The sequence below is a fragment of the Arvicola amphibius genome, chromosome 14, assembly GCF_903992535.2.
Source record: "Arvicola amphibius chromosome 14, mArvAmp1.2, whole genome shotgun sequence".
NCBI classification, from domain to species: Eukaryota; Metazoa; Chordata; class Mammalia; order Rodentia; family Cricetidae; genus Arvicola; species Arvicola amphibius.
In genome coordinates this window covers 30,004,465-30,026,982 of record NC_052060.1, presented here as the reverse complement: position 1 = coordinate 30,026,982, position 22,518 = coordinate 30,004,465, and positions in this window count along the sequence as shown.

The window sequence follows — 22,518 nt, the reverse complement described above, 5'->3', positions numbered from 1 at the left end:
CGTCCAGCTGAGGGAAGCATGTGCTGACTACATCAATGCATGTATCAGCTACTTACCAAGACATCTGTCGCAGGGTTATTTATCATCAGTCATGCTGCTTGTGTCAAAGGATATCAACTTCTGGTATTCATATGTTCCAAAGTGGCTCCCCGACATGGGACAGACATCTCTGTCCATCTCAGAAGGGATGCTCTCACCTACGGCTCATGCGAGTGTAGATACTCCCATGTTTTAGATGGTGTCTGGGAAGTAGCTGGTTACAGATGGCCCTTTTATGCCATTTGTTTATCTTTCTAGCATCTTCTATCAATTCCATGTTTTAAGAAAAGCTTGAGAACCATAGAATACACTTCATTGGTCATTTAGCCTGTTCTTATGGATGATACCTGTGATTCCAGTGTCTATATCCAAAATTGGCTCTGAGCAAGGAGAAGACCTGCTGCCTCCTCTGCGGGAGACCCTGTTGACTCCTAGCCTGCTGAGGCCGGTGTTCCCAGGACATATGAACCCGGGTCACAGTGCTGCTCCGTTGAGACAGGGGCCACTGTGCTGTTTCTGTCCATCAGCTCTGTTCACACATACCATTTTCTGTGATGGCTTTTCTGACCCTTCAAGTTGGAGTTGATTTCTATTCTGTTTATTCATAAAGGGAGGAAAAAAACAATAATTTTCTCTTACGCTTTCATAATTCCCATATAGGACAGATCTCTGCAGCAAAAGATGATAAAAAAGAAAACCAACAACCATGTATTTCACATGTATGATTCATAAATATGTGGGAGATGCCAAGGGAATACGTAAATCTTAAAGAGTGGTTTTGAATATAGGCTTATGTAATGCCTTCAGCAAGGAAGAGTAAAAGTTTCAAAGAAAAGGCAGTGCAAAGGGAAAACACTTTGACTCTCTAGGGATGTAAGTTGCAGGGGAGGCATATCAGTAGAAAAAGCTGATGTAGTTTGAATAGGAAATGTGAAATATGAAATCCCATAGGTTTATGTGTTTGGTTACTTGGTTCCCAGCAGGTGGTACCATTTGGAAAGTGGTGTAAGCTTTAGGAATTGAAGACTTATTGGAGAAAAATGGGTCACTAGGAGCTGTCCTTGAGGTTGTATAATTCAGCCTTGCTGTCCTGGTCACCATCTGTCTCCTGACTGTGGGTGAAAGGTGACCAGCTGTCTCAAGTTCCTGTTTGTTAGGCCGTTCCCACCATGATGGACTGCATCAAAGGGCTGCACTGTAAGATTCCTTCTCCCTTCAAGTTGTTTTTCTCAGATGTTTTTGTCACAGCAATGAAAAAAGTCATAGGGCAGGCAAGTCAAGATGGTCTGGTGGATTGCTTTGGTTGTTACCTGGATTATAAACCATCTTTAGGAACTGGTTTCTGTCCTTCTTGTCAAAGACAGTTGGAAGGGAACATTGAACACTTGTGTCCAGCTTTTTGCCAAATGGGGTGAAACAGAGACTTAACTATTTAATCAAAACCTGACTGTTTCTTTTCAACTCAGAGCAATAGTCATGTGGGCACAGCAGCTTTGGTTTCTTTCCAGCCCCAGACCCTGGTCTATACTCGATTCTTAGTGCTTCCTGCGCGAGGTCAAGTCCATCTCCTCTCTTATGAGTGGTCCCATTCTACGGTATAGAAACTGGGTCTTAGAAAACAATCTCCCAGTGGACTGTTATATAGGAAACAACAGGGCTAAATTCTAGCACGAGAATTTCATAATCTTAGTTTTTATTTTTCTTTCTTTCTTTTCTTTTTTATAAAAAGAGTTCCTTCAGCATCCAACACATTTCTGTGTGCATAGGCTATATATACTTAAAGAATGTTTGCAGAAACAAGCATTCCATTTTTCCATTTCTCTTTTAGGTATATGGACTGCGATTAGGGGATTTCATTGTAGTTTTTGGTACTTATCTATTTGAAATTTTTGTTCTTGTCAGCGTTTTATGCACCACCAGCATGACATAACGTTTATTATAATATTCCAACCTTGACTTATACTAACATAATATTTTTCTTCTTCTTACCAACTTTGCTTTCTATTCTTTTCTGCCTGCCTTTCCCAGCTATAACATGTTCTTATTTTATGCAGAGCGACTCAGATCAGAATATGTAGGTTTGGCTCTCCTAGAATCTCCTATTTATCCTGTTCATTTTAAATCCCCCATCTTTCTAAAGTTGTTACTACTTTATGTCACACACTGTGGTCTATAGTGGGGACTACAAGCATGAGTAAGATATCTCCATACCCCCAAGCTTACATAAGTAGGTTATAAGGTAATAGCAGAGACAACAAACATGAATGCAGAAAACAGCAATGTTCCTAGTCAATATAATTTCTGCCATTCTGGCAGATCATAATAGTCCTTAATAAGATATTGATGTACTTTATTTACATAGCTAATTGTAAATATAGTTAGCGTTTTTTTTCCAAATTCATACTCAATGCATCCAATTTGAATAAAGCTGTAAGAAGGGCCACAAGTAGTTGTCCATGTGCATAGTTTTCAGAAGATAAAGCAAGTACCATCCAAGAGTTACTGACAAGACTGCCTCTTTATAGTTAAGAGTGTCCAAGACACAGAGAAGGATGGGCATAGGGCCCATGAGGCCAGCATTCAAATTCATGGTGAGCAACACCTTTTTCCTACCCTCTGTTCCCCATGTTGATGACAGCTGTCAACTCCTTCCATCAGGGCTTCTTAAACATTTGCCACTCATGACCCCTTTTCACCCAGGCAGTTTCTGCACAACCCTACAAACATGAGCATATAAAAAAAGATGCAAATCGGTCATCTGCTAATCATAAGTCATAGATTTATTTTAAAATAATTCTTTAGCAGGCATATGTTTTTGCCATTTTTTAAAGAAAAGAGCAAAGTGTATGCTAAAGAGATGCATGTGCTTCTTTGACACTGTTCTATTGCTGTGAAGAGACACAAAGACCAAGGTAACTCTTACATAGGAAGCATTTAACTGGGCATTGCTTAGAGTTTCAGAGGGCTAGTCCATTATCATTGTGGTGGGGAACATGGGGGCAGGCAGACAGGCATGGTGCTGGAGAAATAGCTGGAGCCTTACATCCTGATCCTGAGGTGGTGACAGCAGAAGCAGCAGCCTTGGCAGGAGGGTGGGGGAGAGAGACAGGGAGAGAGAGAGAGAGAGAGAGAGAGAGAGAGAGAGAGAGAGAGAGAGAGACAGAGACAGAGAGAGAGAAAGAGAGAGAGAGACAGAGAGACAGACAGAGAGAGAGAATGGGTCTGGCATGGGTTTTTGAAACCTCAAAACCTACCCATAGTGATACACCTCTCCCAAAAGGCCACACTTCCTGATCCTTCCCTGACAGTTCATCAACGAGGGACTAAACATGCAAATATATGGACCTACAGGGGCCCATCTTGTTTAAACCACCACATGCTTGTCTATTTTTATACGAAGAATTAAATCTTGGCAGATTATTTTGATTTTGCAGGTTTTAGAATGTCTTCATTGCTTTTCAGAGTTGATGGATATCTTTATTTTAAGATCAAAGAGAATAACTTTTGAGTAACCACACAACAGCAACAACTCTGGCAGAAGTGTGCCTAAGGTTAGTTTAATTGTCAGAAATTCTGTCCTAGTATCACGCTAGAATTCATTTATCATTTTTTTTTTGGTTTTTTTTTTTTCGAGACAGGGTTTCTCTGGAGCTTTAGAGCCTGTCCTGGAACTAGCTCTTGTAGACCAGGCTGGTCTCGAACTCACAGAGATCCGCCTGCCTCTGCCTCCCGAGTGCTGGGATTAAAGGCGTGCACCACCACCGCCCGGCTTCATTTATCATTTTTAAAAAGAAACTCAAAACAGCAATGAAAGCAGCAACTTTTATATTTAAACATTTGAACACAATGTAATATAAAGATATTCTTATTTGATGCTTAATAAATAACGAAGAATGAGAGCAGAGAAATATTTAAAGTTTCTGTTTTCTGAAATGAAGCCATTGATTCTGGGTGCGTAGGGAAGACACTGCAGTTTGTAACTCGTGAGAGTCTCAGAGCTGAGCTGCCATGCGGTTCAGGCAGTGTCTACTGACGTGTGGTGTAAGGACATGTATGGTGTCAACTTGCAAATTTAGAACCAAGGCTATAGAGAAGTCACGGGAAGAAACATGGATGATCACTGCCAGAAACATCTTGGGTTCATTATGTATTTGAGTTTTGAATTAATTTCTGGTTGTTGCCCACTTAGATACATGTTGTTTGTAAACAGAGTGCACCTTTGTTTCCTAGCCAGCCAGACATGAATAATCACACAGAAATTATATTAATTAAAACACTGCTTAGCCAATGACTTAGGCATATTCCTACCTAGCTCTTACATCTTAAATTGACCCAGTTCTATTAATTTATGTATTGTTACAAGGCTGTGGCTTACGGTAAGGTTCGTGTCTTTGTCCTTAAAGAGCTACATGGCATCTGCCTGCTTCACCTTCTTTCTCCCTGCTTTCAGTTTAGTTTATCCTCTTACCTACGTTCTGCCCTGCCATAGGCCAAAACAGCTTCTTTATTATACAATGGTAATAAAATACATTCACAGCATACAGAGGGGAATCCCACATCAGTTGTTTCTAAGTTTTAAAATATCCCAACATTTAGCTATGTGTGACCCCATATGGAGCCACAATTCAGTTTTAAGATTCCAAGATTTACATCCTATACATATATTTGAATTATTCTCTTTTAGCATTTTGCATAGTGTTCCCTCTATGTGAGTCATTCCTTAGTTTCTTATGTTTAGTCTCATCTTCCTGAAACTTAAATCTACTGTTGGAGTATATTTGATTGCTCCTACAATGCCAAATTCTAGAGTTTCTTTCAATAAGTTGGCATGCATTTGGCCATTTGTGTATATGTACACACACACATACACAGACACACAGACACATACACATGCCCCACACAAGAAGCATGATTAATAAAAACCCAGAAACAGATATTGGGGTTCAATCTGGAGGTCAGATAAACAAAACAGCCAGCCACTGGCTCTTACCTCGACCTCAGTCCTAAATGATGATCCTGATCTTGCCTCCAGGGGTCCTCAGAATAAGACTGTGTCTGAGAGTTGTCTCCTCCCATTTTATAATCCTCTCTAGGCTGGGATTAAAGGCATGCACCACTATCGCCCCATTTCTATGGCAAACTAGTGTGGGTACTGGGATTAATGGTGTGTGTCACTACTGCCTGGTCTGACCAGCAATGCTATATTGCTCTCTAATCTTTAGACAAGTTTTATTTATTAAATTACAAATGAAATATTACCACACACACCCTCCCCCACACACATGGTCCCTTCATCGAAGAAGTGAGGAGAAGCTGCAGCATGTGTAAGTAATAAAGAGGAAAAAGAAAGGTAAACCATGTAAACATTATACTGGAATCTCAGAGAGAGCGAATGAGAATCCTGAAACTTTACTACAGGACCAGGCACTCCATCAGCACCTGGAGGCAAAATACTAGAGAGGAAAAAAGGAATATACTCTCTTTCAGTTGATTTTTGTGGAAGATACTGGAGTCTTTTCTCTGGGGAAAAATGGCTTCATGTGTAAGGAAATGGTACTTGAAGTCTGTGGATGCACCCTAAGCCTTTTTCTCTTTGAAAACTCAGGCTCATGTGAATCTTCAAATTTTTCCAGTGATAATTCTCCTTCTAAAGTTTGTAGGATTAGTCGAATGTCATCTTGACCTCTAAAAAGTGTCATTAAGAAACAGTTACTGCAGATCTGTAAATTAGACTAGATAGGTCATCATCAGACAGGTGATGTATTCAGGTGTGCGCTCCTGAGAGGATCTACCACCTATGGGCTTTGTGGTTAATCTTAATTATGGCCTTAGAGTGTGTTGTTATGTGCTAGTAATTGTAGAGTTTTGTTTAACTTTGCTGGAAATTATTTCTGCTTTTCAGGTAAATTAATGATAAGGTTATGTTTTAGTGTCTTACAAGACACCAATGGTTTTGTACCTCGTCATCATATTTTATGATTCTTTTATTGAGTTTCTTATACATCTCCAGGTCCTTGATATTCTTGAAAGCAATCTTGTTGGCTACTACTTTCCCATGAATCTCTAAGTTCAGTGAGTTCTTTTGGATAACTCTGTTATTCTACTCTTCAGATCAGTTGTATTTTCATCTTTCTCTCGAACTGGCTACTCTCCTAAAGTAATTGCAAATTCTTTATAAGCTTTAAAGAAACCAAAACTCCAGAACACACATATCTACAGGGTCATCAGAATTCTTTATGAGCCATAAGTGTTTGATATTTGAGTTCATTTCAGTCTGAAATAATGCTTAATGGCTTGATCACCTTCCCAAGTCAGTAGGTGTCTCTAGATGGCACTTTCCACTTTATCCACCATCAAAACTAAAGCTTGTAAAAAAAGGGGGGATTTGTTTATTATCTCAAATGTGTAAAACAAAACCCTAGCAAGTTTAGATCTAGGGCAAGTTATGACTTCATAAATGCCTTCTTCAAAGGCATCATTGTGCAAACACATCTGTAGCTGTCTGGGCAGCTACTCTTGATTTTAGTTCAATTCTACTAACTTTTATTGAGCTCAAACCCTAGGCCAGAGACTGATTGGGACTGGAGGTATAAAGACAAGTGGTGTGTGATTATTTGTTTTAGATATCTACAGAAGACTATGTTAAGAAAGAAACAAGAATACATACATGCACACACACATACATTATGTATAGTTTCTGTGTTACACTACAAAGCAATGACTGGCCTCAGGCTCCATACCTGAACTTGTTTCTGGGAAAGATGGGTTAAACTCTGTAACTGTAGCAGAGACATGGCCTTGCAACATTAAACAAGACATTGTCAAAGGATTTAGATACATGTATGATACTGAAGTTTGGCAAATAATCCAGGGAGGGAATCCTCAGCAAGGTTTGTCTGCAGTGGGAGGAAGGTGTGCTTCTGTTTGACAGATTTGACCATGGCCTCACTGAGTGTTTCTATCTGCAAACTAGATTGCCCCAGCAATCTTTCTGCCTTTCCTCTATGTTACTGATATTGTTAGCTGACATGTCTCTTCATTTACATCTCCCTGGGTGGAGGAGGCAGGTCAGGTGGGACTCAGTATTGGACGAAGGCTAAACATTTAATTGATTGCAGCCCTTAGAGGAGCAGAAAGGGAAGTCAAATGTAATACTTGGCTTTGGACCTCTGTTCTAGTCTTTAGCATGTTCATCAAGTATTCCCAGGAGTGGGTGAGCGTGTAAGGGATGCTCTAAAACAAAAGTCACACAAAAACAAGGTAACATTTTTCTGCTTAAAAGTCACACACTGAGATAATATTTCAAAGAATAACAAAATACATACATGCAGTAGTTGCAGTGGTATAATATTAAGGTGACAAAAATTCATATATATATGCTTATATATATCTGCATGTATGTACATACTTGTACCTTATTCTCTACAAATAATTTCATAGTGAATTCTGGAAATAGACAGAGAGGTGATCCATAACCTTTGGTCTGGATAAGTTTGGTACCAAGACCAGTTTTGATCATCCTTGCTGGATGTTACTTTGCTCCTTAATTTGCCCAAATGAGAGAGACAAGAGCTAGATGAGTAATGTTCTTGCTCACAGAGTCAGGAAGGGGACACTTGCTGGCCTTCACTTCTTCGAAATCATTTGTGTTATACCATGTGGGAAGATGATGCCAAACAAAGTTAGGTAACAGTTTGAGTTGTCTGATGGAAGTAGTTTTAGAAGTTTTGGGGAAAAAGTTTTCTTTTTCCTGATTTCCTAAAATACCTAGAAAATAGCCTCTCTCCTTCTTCTTTGTCTGTTCCCTCCCTCCTTCCTTCTCTCCTTTCCTCCCTCTCTCCCTGTCTTCCTTCTTTCCACAAACACTGGGTTGGCACCTACTATTAAATGCTGGGTACAGGTACCATGTGCAAGTAGTATAGTAAATAAGCAAGGCAAGTGTAATTTTAACCATCTCTGGCACCTGCAAAAGTTAATTATATTAAAAACAAGTTAATAGTAAATAAAATCATGATACAGGCTATCTGTAGCATTTGGGACACTGGAGGACTGTGAGAGAAATTTCCCATATAGTCTGAGGGAGTCTTGAGGAAGTGACGTTCGCCTGGATCACAAAGATTGCAAAGGAAGCCAGATGATGGGCTGAAAATAGAGTGGGTGAACAGGATGTGTGTGAGGAGGAGAAGCCTAGGGCTGATGAAGGCTAAAATCTCCGGAGTAGAAGGAAGACTAGTGTGTCCAGAGGATGGAAAGAGAAGAAAACAAGGGAGGGGGCAAGGACTGCTTGTTTGACACAGGCTGGTGACATATCACGTCAAATTGTGGGATTGCTTGTGATTGAGTCTACTGGGATGCTCTGAGAGCATCGGAAGTCACAAAGGGTTTATGTAGAAACTGACAGGATCAGATTGGTACCTGTCAAGTGGATATTCTACATTGTAAAGAATACGACCAGAAATACCTTTGGAGAAACCGGAGAAGAGGGACTTTAATTGGCTATCATGAGTATGGTGATAAATTTCACATGAGTTTGACTAGGCCTTGTGTTGACCAACTCTCTGGATAAATGTTAGTTTTGACAATATTTGTGAAGGTTTTTCTTTATGGGCTTAGCATTTGAATTGATAGATTGGGTCAGACAGATGTCCATTTCCCCCTGTGGGATGCATCTTCTTATCTTTAAAGGGCATGAGTTGAAACAAGGTTAGAAGACTGGACTCTCTCTCAGTCTCACTGCTTGATCCTCAACAGACATTTTATGTCCTTGAGTTCTTGGTTTCTCTATATCCAAACTCAAGACCATTGGCTGTCCAGATTCCAGCTCCTTAAACTAGTTTTCCTGCTTTTTCCGTTTGAAGACTGGGGGAGGGGCTGGAGAGATGCCTCAGTAGTTAAGAGCACTGACTGTTCTTCTAGAGGTCCAGAGTTCAATTCCCAGCAATCACATGGTGGCTCACAACCATCTGTGGTAAGATCTGGTTTCCTCTTCTTGCCTTCAAGGACACATGCAGGCAGAACTTTGTATACATAATAAATAAATAAATCTAAAAAAATTAAAAAAGAAAGTCTGGGGGAGCTCTTACTACCCATTGCTATGTGAGGCAATTCCTTATAATAAATATGACCCTAGATTGTACATCTATAATTGGTTCTGCTTCTCCAGAGAACTCTGGGTAACAGAGTGAGAGATAACCTAGGAAACAGGAACTGTGGCGAAGGTTAGAAAGAAAGTAGGTGAGTAGACACAATGTCTTAGTAGAGCCCAAGGTTGATCGTGTGAGAGGGTGAGGCTGAAGAGAGTTCCCAGGCCAGTTGCCCGCTTTTGTCAAGAATCCTTTGGACCTGAGTGAAGATCATGAAACCTGTCTTATTTCTACCTCTATTCCACTGAAGATCTTAGTGGAATGGAAGTATTGGGGTGTTTTTAGAGTGCTCTGGACAGTTGTGCTCCTAGCAGCCTTTATTACTCTGACTATTGGAAAGAAGACTCAGTCTACAGCTTCTTCAGCTGGGGTGTCAACCCATCCCTGGCATGGGCTTCTTAGTAATATCCCCAGCATCACTCTACCAGCTGTCCACCTCCTGGGGATGCCTAGGATCATCTTATTCTTCATTTATGCTGAAGACCAACCACTTAGGGGTCAGTTTAGTGATGCTCATGGAATTTCAGTCTCTGCTTTCTCCATGTTCTTTCTATAGTATCACATATTATCCTCCCAGAGGTTACATGCATTAGGCTAGAGTTGTGTCTCTGGAAGTTGTGGGGCAAGAAGTCTCATCAAGAAGGTAGTTTAAAATGTATACTTTGGAGGAATCCTTGTAAGACCTCAGTCTGTGAAAGGGTTCTTCTGTTGCTGGTCACTCACTTGCACGTCTTTGTTTTCCAGGTCTTGAAGATGAGGCCTCTATTTTCTCTTCTGGGATATATGGAGGGATTGCTTGTAGTCTGTGTCCTTAAAGAGCTTCAGGGGAGAGCTAGCTTTGGCAGAGTGGCTTTTCGTGGAGTCACTTTGGCCATCTCTACCCTTGTCAGGCTTTGGTAGTACATTTACTTGGTGTTGGCAGAGAAGGGTGATGGGCATGGAGTGAGAAGAAAATAGTAGACACCAGGTACAAGCAAGGTGTGCCCAGGTGGAGAGGAAGTCACCCCAGAGACAATTTTTGACTCTGTCTTATTCTAAGGTAAGGCTGGTGAATCCAGAAAATGGGAATGGTTTGTATCAGTCAAAGTTACCAGAGGAAAAGCAGTAAAGGCTGAGGTGGAAAAACCCAGAGGCGAGGCTGAGGCTAGACCATGCTCTCTTGAAAGTGGCAAGTGGTAGGAAGCTAGTTCTCAAATCGGAAACTCAGCATTGTTAAATGCAGAGTTTGGACTCAGAAGCTTGGAAGATGGGCCAGTGTTGGTGGCCCTTGGGTCCCTCTCTGGAGCCTGGTTCTCTAGGTCAGAGGATAATGTGCTATTTAGGAGACTTAATAACAACTTTGGTCAGAAACCTGTCACAGGAGAAACTTCAGATTCTGGAGTAGTTCTCAGTTTATATGGCTGTTGATAGTCATTTGGCTTTCGGGACAGTCTTCCTGCATTGGAGCTCTGACGTTCAGGTGTTCTGTAACCTCACAGAGCTTCGATTTCTTGTCTTTAAGATGGTAATAGTAGTATTACCTTCTTCACAATAAAGATTCGCTATGGCTATTATGTTTGGACAATGGGGTTAAAGTAAAGCAGGTTTCGCCGTATGATTTAAAGAAATTTCTGTCTACGGAAGAGTCAAAATTTAATGTCGTCTTCAGCAGTATCAAAGTCTACTGCAGGGTCAAGGGTTAACAGGTGTCTACTGCAGGGTCAAGGGTTAACAGGTGTCTACTTCAGGGCCAATGTTTAACAAGTATCGACTGCAGGGCCAAGACTTAACGGATGTCTACTGCAGGGTCCAGGTTTAACAGGGATTATCTCAAGGTCAAAGTGTAGCAGGTGTTTAGTGCAGGCCTTCTCAGGATATTTTGCCAAAATGACAAAATAAACACGTGGGAAGTGGCCTTTGTTGCTCTGGTTTTCCCGGGGCATTCTTTGGAACTCCCGTTTCAGCTGTCCCCTTCCCCCCATTTTCTTAGCAGTACTGGGGGCTGACCCTGGGACCTCATGGACAGCAGGCCACTGCTTTATCTGAGCTATACTCTCAGCCTTTGGAACCTCTGTCTCAGGAGAACTGATTTGGTAGCAGAGAGAAAAACCGAGTTACAAGGCTGGGGAGATTATCTAGGGCCCAGGCTGGGAATAAAGATGTGCAGCCTGGGACCCAGGTGCTGACTTTGAGGTAGTGGCCAACATGGAGACAGTGTGGTCATAGAAACACTGGGAAGTGGGAGCAGGCTGGCAACTAATTAGATGTACGAGTTAGGCTTAAGGAGGAGTCTTGTAAGATTTGTTCCCACCCAGAGAAAAACAGAAGGCCAGGGGAGAGTGCCATGTGTTTAATTTTCTACTCTGATTTAAATTCTGCTGCTTGTTGGCCACAAACTAACAGCATTCCTCTTGTGTCTCTAGGGCATTTTACAGTAAAGCCACATATTTTCTGAAGTTGGGTCAAGACTGAGCATATGAAATTTTTCAAGTGTGAAATTCCACTTAACCCCATTAATGCTCACAGCCCCGAGTATACATTGCCTATGACTCACTTCTAGTTACCAGTGGTTATTTGCATTTGCCAAATACTTTCTATTTTATCTCTGTCTGAGTTTTTTTTTTTACAGGAAAGAAAATTTACCTTCCTGTAAAAGAAAAGATGAACCAGTCTCCTCCTGCTCCCTCCACCCCCACTCCTGGAGGGTGTGCCTTTGGCCTTGGCGTTTGTGTGTCTCTGGGTGCATATATAAGGTAGCATAAACTTCTGAATCTATGATGGTAAATCTTATATTTAAAAGGTCCCACACACATTGCTAAAGACTTTGAAATAGGTATTGTTTAGCACACTTGCTTTCTGTCTTTACGTACAGAAAATAAGCTGGGGGCGTTGTACAGGTTTGTAGGTGATCTAAGCATGGTTTTCTTCCCTGGGAGTCATTTCTACAGCTTCTATACAAAGCCTTCATACAAGGCTGAGGCTAAAAATATTAAAGCAATTATCTGAATTATAGGGACAAACTTACATATGTATAAGAAAAGCTACTGAGTTGTGCTTACTTCATAAAAAACTCAGCTGATATTCAGCTGGAATAATTTTAGGAACCTTACTTCTGATTCCAAATTGAACAATATTAACTTAATTTAAATACTGTCTTAGATAGGTTGGGGAGGAAGGAGTTAATTTTACATTACAACTTTCACACCAAATTCCCTTGCTGAGGGAAGCCAAGACAGGAACTCAAACAGAGCAGGAACCTGGAGCCAAGAGCTGATACAGAGACCATGGAGGAGTGCTGCTTACTGGTTTGTTCCTTGTAGATTGCTCAGCCTGCTTTTTTTTTTCTTCTCATTTTTTTTATTCAAGATTTCCATCTCCTCCCCCTTCCCTCCCCTCCCTTCCACCCATACCCCCACTCCACCCCTCTCCATAGACAAAGAGCCATCAGGGTTCCCTTCACTATGTTTTGTCCAAGGTCCTCCCAGCTCCCCCTAAGTCCAGGAAGGTGAGCAACCAAACTGACAAGGCTCACAGTGAGCCCGTCCATGCTGTAGAGTTCATGTTTATTGCCATTGTCCTTGGTTTCTCAGTCCTCCTCCACCGTCAGCCACATTCAGGGAGTCCGGTTTGGTCCCCTGTTCCAACAGTCCCATTCCATCTGGACTTGGTGGTCTCCCGTTAGATCTGTTCCACCGTCTCAATGGGTAAAAGCACTCCTCACGGTCCTGGCTTCCTTGCTCATGATCTCCCTCCTTTTGCTCCTCATCAGGACCTTGAGAGCTCAGTCTGGTGCTCCTATGTGGGGCTCTGTCATTTTCTCCATCCAATGCCAGGTGAAGGTTCTATGGTGATATGCAAGATATTCATGAGTATGACAATAGGATCTGGACATTTCTGGCACCCTCTCCTCAGCTGCCCTAGGAACTAGCTGGGGTCGTCTTCCTGGACACCTGGGAACCCCTCTAGAGTCAAGTCTCTGCCAACCCTAGAATGGCTCCCTTAACTAAGATATATAATTCCTTGTTCCCATATCCACCCTTCCTATATCCCAATCATCCTATTCCCCCAAGCTCTTCCCATCCTCCATTTCACACTTTTCTCTCCCCATCCTCCCAACCCCCCATCCCACCCCACCCCCATGTTCCCATTTTTTGTCCGGCAAACTTGTCTACTTCCAATATCCAGGAGGATAACTATATGTTTTTCTTTGGACCTAGGACTAACAGCCCATGATTGGCACTGCCCACTGTGGGATGAACCCCTCCCACATCCATCAGTCCAATACCTTTCAGACTTGCCAATCTTTTGGGAGCATTTTCTCAATTGCAGTCCCCTTTCTCAAATAATTAGCTTGTGTCAAGTTGACATAAAACTAGCTCTCCCACATTAACAATAAAGACACATGACTCAGCTTTTGTCTTAGGTTAAAAAAACAATAACATTTTCATAGTTCTTTGACTTTTGTCTAAAGTCATTTCTCTAGCCAATATTTTAGAATACTTTAACAAAGCTCCAAGATATGACTCTTTGTAAGTGGCAATTTGAATGCATTCTAGGATAGATGTGAATCCCTGAGACCCTGTAGTTTCTGTTGGTGGGAAACCCTGCTTTTGGATAATCTCTCGATTGTAATTAGTGGGAGGCTGTCAGTGCAGCTTTACAATGCTGCTTGGTTTAGAAACCAAGCTTTTTGATGGTCTTCAACAGCTATGTAAAAAGCACCACTTATGGATGCTTTGTTTGAGGATGCTGCTTTGCATGGACATATTCAACTCTCTCCACTATCGTGTGAGGATGGAGTTTGGACTGCCTTTCCAGAAGAAAACAGCATGGCAAAGAAGGACTAAGTGGAACTCAGAGTAGGAGTCTAGATCTGCTGGCCCCAGAGCCTGTATCTCTACTTCTTGAAGGGCATTGCTCATGGGTTCAATGATGTTATGTTGACTGAGATTTTTATTTGACCAGTTATGTTACCCAGAATCTCAGAAATACTGCAAACCACCAGATTTTATTTTCACTCTTTACAGTACTTTCTTTCTGTTTTATAATATGAGAAAGAAAAACTAAGTCATGAAGAGAAACCAAGTGATGAGTAATTGACGATAATTTGGTCTCTTAATTTGAATGAGGAAATTCAGGGTGGTTTCTGAGCTGTAAACATACTGAATGAGTGTTCACATGAATCAATCCTTGTGTGGAACTAAAGGAAACGGTGTCTGCAGGGTTTGTAACAGATATTGTGGTGTGCTGACAAGACACTGGTCACCTGCTGTGAGCCTGTCCCTGCTCCTGGGAGTGTGGGCTTCTGATGTTTAATATTTCATTCTCTGGGGAAAAACACCCTCCTGTTTCTTGATGTTTCCTTCTTGTGTTAGATTCTTTTTTTCTGTGACAAATATCTGAGCAACCTATGAAAGAAGAGCTCTATTCTGCCTTAGGGTTTTGGGACCTTCAGTCCATAGTTGGTTCTCTTCTTCATTTGTGGGGCCATGATCAGGCAGAACACCATAGTGGTGGAGAATTATTGGAAGAGGAAAGGCAGAGACGGAGTCAGTAGCCAGATGTAGAGGAAGCAAAATGAAAATGTCTCACTGAGAAAAGATACCAAGCCACATGACAAAACATAGACAGGAATTATGGGCTAACTTAAGTTATAAGAGCTAGTTAATAATAAGCCTGAACTGATAGGCCAAACAGTTTATAGTTAATATAAGCCTCTGTGTGTTTCTTTGGGACTGAACAGCTGTGGTACCAGGCGGAACAGAAACTTCCTTTTATAATCCCACCCTCAGCGTGTCTCTGTCTCTGTCTTCCTGTCTTTTCTCTGTTACTTTGTCTGTCTGTTTCTCACACATTCTATGTGGGTGTTCATGTGGAAGGAACATAAAGTCTGGTCAATAGTGGATGCTGAGCTGGGCGGTGGTGATACAAGCCTTTAATCCCAGCACTGGAGAGGCAGAGACAGTCAAGGTCAGTCTGATCTGCAGAACAAGTTCCAGTACAGGCAGGGTTACACAAAGAAACCTTGTCTTGAAAAACCAAACCAACCAACCAAACAAGCAAGTGGATGTTGGTTTGAAATTCATATCTTGCCCTCCTTTATATTGCTTCCCTATGTCCAAAGGGGTTGTTAAAGAGGAATAATTTCCTTTTCACTAGGGGTATATGAGCTCAGAAATTTTTCAGGTGTTCTTTACAGAACCTCCTGAACCAAAATTAATCTGAACCATTCCTTAAAAGAGAACAAAGGGGGCAAAAAAGGACATGCTCTCTTGTTCATAAAATTGATAAAAATTGACAGGGCATTTTCCCCCACCATTTTTAATTAAGTGAGGATGGATACTTTCACTCATCAATCTTTTTTTTAATTTCCTACATTCAATTTGATTAAGATGTGTTTCTTGAAGATAGGTGCTATCTGGTTCTTGTTGTATGAAAAGTTTAATATCTTTTCCCTTTTTATTGGACTGGTAAGGCGTTTGACATTAAAAATAATAGCTTTGAATTTCCCTCTTGCTGTCTACATTCAGTAGGGGGAATATTAAAAATAGAAGGGAAAAATTCATCTTTTTCTTTCTCTGAAGGGTCCTTCCAAAGCATTATACAGAACATGATCTACTTTGCAACCCAAGATGCCTAGGATAAATAAAAAAAGAACGATTGACTGTGTTCCTCAGTGGCCAATCCAGGAAATGAGAGTCTCTTAAAGAAATATGGCCACTAAGTGTTTTAGAAAAAGTTATAAAAACACACTTCTTCCCTTTGTTTAACTTAACTCACATCTTGCCAGTGTTTAACTGAAGCAAGTGTGTGGATTTATTCTCATGGAAGGGCAATTGCAAGGGGAAGGGAATAAAAAAAAATTCTGCTTTGCTATTTAAACCTGCCAAGTTAATAGAAAGTCTAGGCTGTGTTCTGTGCTCTTCCCTAAGCTTTTGTTTTCATCAGAAGACTTGGATATGGATATACCTCCTAAAATCTTGATAGTAATGCAAGAAAGAGGAATAAGCAAACAGAGAAAGGGATCTGCACTAGGTTACCCACTGTCCTGATGTGACATCTACTGGAGTCATGTGGACTGAGAACTCTCAGGTGAGAGTCATGGCAGGGTGGGTGCTAATTTGGATGGCTGTGTGGGGAGATATTAGATCTCCATGCCTAACTTTCTCCCTGATGTAGTGGTTCTGAAGGGCATGGACTTTGGGGTGAATCAACTCTTGGATTTAAATCTTGATTTCTCTAGGGCAAAATCTATTTGGCAAATTAATGTAGCTCCATGCATCAGTTTTTGTAGTAGCCAGCTTCCCAACTAGGCCCAGTGTCCCCTGTTTTCTGCCTGATCTGGACACCCTTACAAAATCACCTCCCACATCGTCAGTTGCTTTGTGTGACCAATAAAATATGGTGCTGTAGAAAATGCTAAACGGTGGTGGAAATGATGACATGCAGTTCAAGGTTTGGTTATGATAATTCTATGAAAGATAGCAGTTATGTGACAAGCAGCATTGTAGAGAGACACCTGTTTTAATGACCTCTGGTGCAGGAGAATTGTCTATATTCTGTCAATTATGTTTTAAATAAATGCTGATTGGCCAGTAGCCAGGAAGAAAGTATAGGTGGGACAACAAGACAGGAGATAGAGGTGGGTCAATGAGAACAGGAAAATTCTGAGAAGGAGGAAGCCCATTGCTCCGCAGTCCTGTCCAGATGCAGAAGAAGGAAGATGTGACCTGTCCCGCTAAAAAAGGTACCGAGCCATGTGGCTAACATATACTAGAATAATGGGGCTAATATACATTATAAGGGCTAATACGAAGCCTGAGCTAGTGGGCCAATCAGTTTATCATTGATATAGATCTCTGTGTGATTTTCTTTGGGGCCAAATGGCTGTGGGACCTGGGCAGGACAGAAACCCCAACAAGCAGGTACTCATGTTATAGATCTTGATTTGGTAGATAAATATTAAAAAAACCCCTTAGTTTCCCAGAACTAAGCCTTTCTGTTTCTAGACGAGCCTAAGGATTTGTGTACATATACTAAAAATGCTGGAATTCTTGCTTACCACAGGCCTATCTGAGATGAGCTCTTTTGGGAGTGTTGGTTGCGACTGTGAGGACTGATGAGGTGTACAGTCAAGGCGAGCATATGATGAAGCAAGGCTGTGAAGTCACAGGCTGCAACACAACCAGTCTGTTGCACATTTGGTTTGGAATTAATTCTTTTGCTTCTCTGTGTTCAAAAATCTTATTTGTTGCCAAGGCTTCCCTCCACCTTCACATTCAGGTAAGAAGCTTTTACCCAGGCTAGCTCCACCTATACCATGTGCTCCTGAACTTTTCACCCTCAGGAACCAAGTGATACAGGGAGTTTGTAGTTCCGAGTTGCTGAATTATGGTGCTCATTTTATTCCTTTCAAAATGTGCGTGCGGGTGTTGTATGTACTGCCAGCGCATCCTTCGACCCATGCCCGACCCCAGATGTCCTGGAATTGGAGTTACAGGTGGCTCTGAGCTGCTATGTGTTCCTGGGAATTGAACCCAGGTCTTCTGCAAGGGCAACGGGTGCTCTTAATCACTGACTCATCTCTCCAGCCCCTTGGTATTCATTTTTCATGCGATCACAGAGAAGTAATAAAATTTTCTCTTGGCAAAATGTGAATCATAACAGTAGTACTGTTATACTTTGAACATTGGTATTCGCCAAATTCATGTGTGAGTCCTAAACCTGTGGGAGATGACCAGGTCATGAAGGCGCTATCTAGCTGCCCTGATCACAGTATCTATTCCCTTAGAGGACAGAGTCTGGAGAGCTGCCTAGTCCTCTCTTCTATGTGAGCACACACCAAAAGTATTAGCAGTCTGCAAACCAGGGGAGGCCCCCACTGGTATCTACCCACAGCAGCATCCTCATCTTGGACTTAACTTCAAAAGCATTGAGGAAATGCTTCTATAATTTATAAGCTACCAAGAATAGTGTGTTTTGTTACAGAAAAATGAACAAGAGATCAAGCCAAGTGCCTTCCTTGCTTCTGAGCTAAAGAATGCAAGCAGCTCTCAGATAGCGCCCAGTGGCCAGAGGCTGTTCTTCTAACAAGGCTATTGAGTGGGCCATCAGCTAGTCTCTCAGATCTAGAAATAGTTTAATAGATGTTTAATGTTGGAAACTTCAACGATGTCCTTGTGTAGATGTCCTTTAGTGCCCACAAGTGTGTCCTCAGCAAACCTTTTCTTTTTCTTTTTTTTTAATGCTAGTCTTAGGTTGTTTTACCACTGGTTCTGGCAAAGGGACAGAATTCAGTGTTGAGCCCTGACCTTGGAGTGTTCTGGACATTGAGTCAAATCAGTTGGAAGGATCAGCCATGGGTACAAGAAAGACACTTTGTAACTGAACTTACTGCAATTAAGTTTTTCCTTTTTGAGAAAAGGCAGAGACTGAAAGCCAGTAGAAAGCTGCTAGTATTATATAAAGTCAAGGAATTGAATCCAAATTTGTTTTATAGCAAAAAGAAAAAAAAATCAGTTGTTGAAACCATATGACTTTAATTTAATATAATTTAAGACAAGGTTTCATGTATCTCAGGCTGGCCTCACGTTGGCCTCAAACTTGATGCAACAGAGGATGACACTGAATTTCTGAGGAGCGTGTCTGCAACTTTTGAGTGTGGTGGGGCCAGGCCCAGTCTTTGTGATGCTGAGGATGGAACCTGGGCTTTCTGTGCTTCTGCAAGCTCTGTATGAACAGAATTATACACCTAACACTTTTGCTTTATTGTAACTCAAGTTAGTGTGGGCTTTCATTATATATCTGAACCACAGTGACAATGTAATATTGATTTTTTTGATGAGGAAGGAAAATGTACAGTTATTTAAAAATATTTATGAGGGAGGTACTCTTGATTTTTTGGGGAAGTCTTTTTTGGCTGCACCTTATAGCCCCGGAAATCATAAGGGAGGAACAGGATACCTTCCTAGTTGGCCAGCATAAGGAAGCCAACCACAGCCAGCAGAGGGGGAGGGAGATACATCTTCTGGGGATAGCAGACTGTCTCCACAGACCAGCTTATTTCAAGAGTCACAGCAGTAGGTGATATCGTGTCAATCCTTTTTTTTTTTTTTTTTTTTTTTTTTTTTTTTTTTTTTTTTTTTTTGGTTTTTCGAGACAGGGTTTCTCTGTGGCTTTGGAGCCTGTCGTGGAGCTAGCTCTTGTAGACCAGGCTGGTCTCGAACTCACAGAGATCCACCTGCCTCTGCCTCCCGAGTGCTGGGATTAAAGGTGTGCGCCACCACTGCCCGGCGTCAATCCCTTCTGATAGTGGATTATTTCTCTCCATAGTTAAAGGCTTTGATCAACAGTAATCTTTCTGCTAAGGCTATGGAGAATAAACACTTGAATTTATTCACAAGAAGTTGATCTGCAACACTGAACAATTGTGTGATTTGTCTCAGGGGAGTCGAAAGCAAAGGCCAGGTACTTAACCTCCATGTGAATCTACATATTGCTGATGCTTCATTGTTATCAGGGGTGTTATTAAAAAAATCAATACAATAAGCACAAGATAAATGTCAGAGATCATGGGGGTGGTAGATTTATTTATTTGGTTTTTGTAAAGGCACCACTTAAAATATATTAGCTACAATGAAGATTATTTTGATTCCTCATGTACAATGTTTATGCCTTTTAATGTTTCTTTTGTTTCCAAAATACTCGGATATCAAAGATGTTTTGAAACACGCTGTAGGTCAAAGAAAGCACCAGCTTCATCAAGGATTGATCTAGAGGGAGAGGGGTATAAAAGAGCAACCCCAGGAAGCCAGCTGGCTCTCTAACTTTTTCTTGGACTTGGGCCTTGATTGCCTGTTTTTGAAATTGTGTTGTGTTTCAGTACAGCCTAAAGGTTCCTATTTCCTTGCCTTTTTTCTGAATCACTGCCTAGCCATTAGTAGGGGGATGTTTGTCCTGGGGCCCTGGGCAAACTGGGATGGGGATTATGAGCCTTTCCCTTGCATTAAGCAGAGTAAATCCAATCGTTTCTAAATCATGCCATGCTGTAGTGTATTGATTTGCTGACCAGAAGCTGAATGTTGCTTCAGAAACTGTCCAGCCTCTTCGATTTCTATCAGTAAATTACCAGATTACTTAAATTAACACATTCTCACATTTAATTCAAGGTCTGTTTTGCATATTTGCTTCACTAACTCCCACTGGCCATCTCTATCCATGTAGCCCGGTATTAACACATCCTGGAAAATTCTGGCTTCGTTTTGGAGGATGTGCAGAAATATCTTCTTCAGAGACTTTGGTGTGAAATCACCCAGGAACAGGCTTTTGTTCTGAATGAATTACCAAGACTGCGCCTCTCAGGGTTCCTTCTCGTTAGGACAATTATTATGTTAATGAAGATAAATAGAAGCTTCTAGAAATACCGGATGAGGGAGGGCATCAATAAGGTGTTCATCTTCCTAATAACTGAGGAAGTAGTATTACAGTTTAGAGGACAGGAAAGGAATAGCAACCTTTGACAGTGAACAGGTCATATTAATTTTATTATTCTCAGCTCAACAGAGGAATTCTGGATGCAGGGGTGTCTTGGAGAGAGAAAGCAGCTGAAGTCTAGAGACTATTGAGTTGTCTTGGTTTGACACTGGGGTAATGTGGGTAAACCAGTGGTACTAGATGAAGGAAGGGAGAGTCCTGACTTGTTTGAATCCTTCTTGTTCCCTAGGGAGCTGTGGGCAGGCCTGCTTTTGGTCCCGTTCGGCTCCCGCACGGCAAACTTTACACCCGAAATAACAACACACAAATTGTATTCTTTTAAACACTGCCTGGCTCATTATTTTCAGCCTCTTACTCACATCTTGACTAACCCATATCTAATAATATATGTAACACCACGAATGGTGTCTTACCGGAAAAGATTCAGCACATCTGACCTGGTGACTGGCTTCATCGCATCTGGTTGTAGAGGCAGGGCAATTGTCCGAGCCATCTACCTCACTTCCTTCTTCCTGTTCTGTCTACGCCACCCACCTATTTTCTAATCTATTAGGCCAAGCAGTTTTCTTTATTAATTAACCAATGAAATCAACAGATTGATAGAAGACCCGCCTCCATCAAGGAACAATAAAGGGATTCTCTCCATTTTAAAAGTTCATTGATTATTTTTCTTTTTAACAGTGAATGGCTAAGCCCAATGAAGAAAATCTGTGGGTAAGATTCAGTTCATTGGGTTCATATGGTATATTTTTATTATATTAACATTTCTTTTCTTTGTCTGAAGGAAACAATCTACTGGGGTCTGGTTATTATTATTACTTTTTAAGCATATTCTCATGTTCCAAGCTGGCCTCAGATTCACTGTATAGCTGATGCTAGCCTTGAACTCCTGATCATCCCTTCGCCAGCTCCTGGCTATTATAGGCTGAGTCACTGTGCTGGCTTTGATTTTGCTTGCTTTGGGACCTTCTCCAACAGATAGAATCATATGACTCACAAAATAATGGGAATTTTTCCCAACCTGATTTACTGGCTAGGACCTCAAAGCATTTTGGGAAGTAATGGTAGAGGGTTTGAAGATTTATTTTTATGTTTGTGTAAGTGTTGTGCCTGCATGTGTGTATGTGCACTGAGTGTGTACAGTGCCCTCAGGGTCCAGAAGAGAGCATCGGATCCCCTTGAATTGGAGTTACAGGCATGGTTGAGCCACCACATGGATGCTGGGAAGTGAACTGGAATCCTCTGCAAGAGCAATAAGTGTTCTTACCCCATTGAACCGTCTCTCCCATCCCATCAGATCTCATTCTTTTTTTTTTTTTTTTTTTGGTTTTTTGAGACAGGGTTTCCCTGTAGTTTCTAGAGCCTGTCCTGGAACTAGCTCTTGTAGACCAGGCTGGCCTCGAACTCAGAGATCCTCCTGCCTCTGCCTCCTGAGTGCTGGGATTAAAGGCATGCGCCACCACCGCCCAGCTTCTCATTTTTTTCTTTCTCTTTGGTTTGACTTTTTCTTCTAGATTCATTTATTTGCCTGCAAATTTCATGATGTCATTTAAAAAGATATTTATTTTACATCCTGAACATAGTTTCCCTTTCTCCCCCATTCCCAGTCTTTTCCCCACCCCATCCACTCCTCATCCATTTCTCTTCAGATATGGGAAGGTCTCCCACAGAGATCAGCAAAACATGGTATATCAAGTTGCAGTAAAACTAATCACCTCCCTTTGTATTAAGGCTGGGCAGGGCAACCCCATATGAGGAATATGGTCCCAAAAGCCAGTCAAAGAGTCACAGATAGTCCCTGCTCCCCCTGTTAAAAGTCCCACAAGAATCTAAGCTACACAATTGTCACATATATGCCAAGGGC